Consider the following 553-nt stretch of genomic DNA (forward strand, 5'->3'; position numbering starts at 1 on the left):
CAATGTATTTAATAACTCATAGCATATTCTGGAACATTCTTCCCCTCTTTCATTCTATATTTGCCTGTCCAAATACAACTGATCCTTTAAGTCCAAATTCAAATGCTAGCTCTTCCACAAAATCTTCTTTAATATATTCCCGCTAGGAATTTTCATAGAACCTTATTAATGTCCTCCTTTCCTCCCCCCCATGCCAGCACCTCAAGTCTTCTCCAGGCTAGCCACTCCATGCATTATGGAGGCCCTTCACCATTCTGTGCCCTCCTCTGCATGCTCTCCTATTTGTCAGTGTCTTTTCCAAACAACGGTGCCCAGATCTAAATTAAATACTGCAGACATGGTCTGACCAGGAAAAAGTACATTGAGACTATCACCTCTTTTTCTTAGAAGCCATGACTCTGTGAATGCAGCCCAAGGTTACATTATCCATCTATCTATCTATCATAGACCCTTTTGGCAGTCTGGTAAAGCCTTAGGGACCCCTTATCAGGATAATGTTTTGTTGTCTGCATTCATAATTGAAGAAAAGCCAAATTTCAGTTAGAGGTTAGTG

At 40.7% G+C, this 553-nt stretch overlaps 1 protein-coding gene across 1 annotated transcript in view; it reads left to right on the forward strand.

Annotated features, from left to right (window-relative positions):
* Window positions 1-553, forward strand: part of LOC114031696 (carbohydrate sulfotransferase 9-like) — a 283,467-nt gene that overhangs the window by 221,869 nt on the left and 61,045 nt on the right. The gene's annotated exons all lie outside the window — the stretch shown is intronic.

The sequence above is a fragment of the Vombatus ursinus genome, unplaced genomic scaffold (genome assembly GCF_900497805.2).
Source record: "Vombatus ursinus unplaced genomic scaffold, bare-nosed wombat genome assembly UNPS02015255.1, whole genome shotgun sequence".
Classification (NCBI taxonomy): Eukaryota; Metazoa; Chordata; class Mammalia; order Diprotodontia; family Vombatidae; genus Vombatus; species Vombatus ursinus.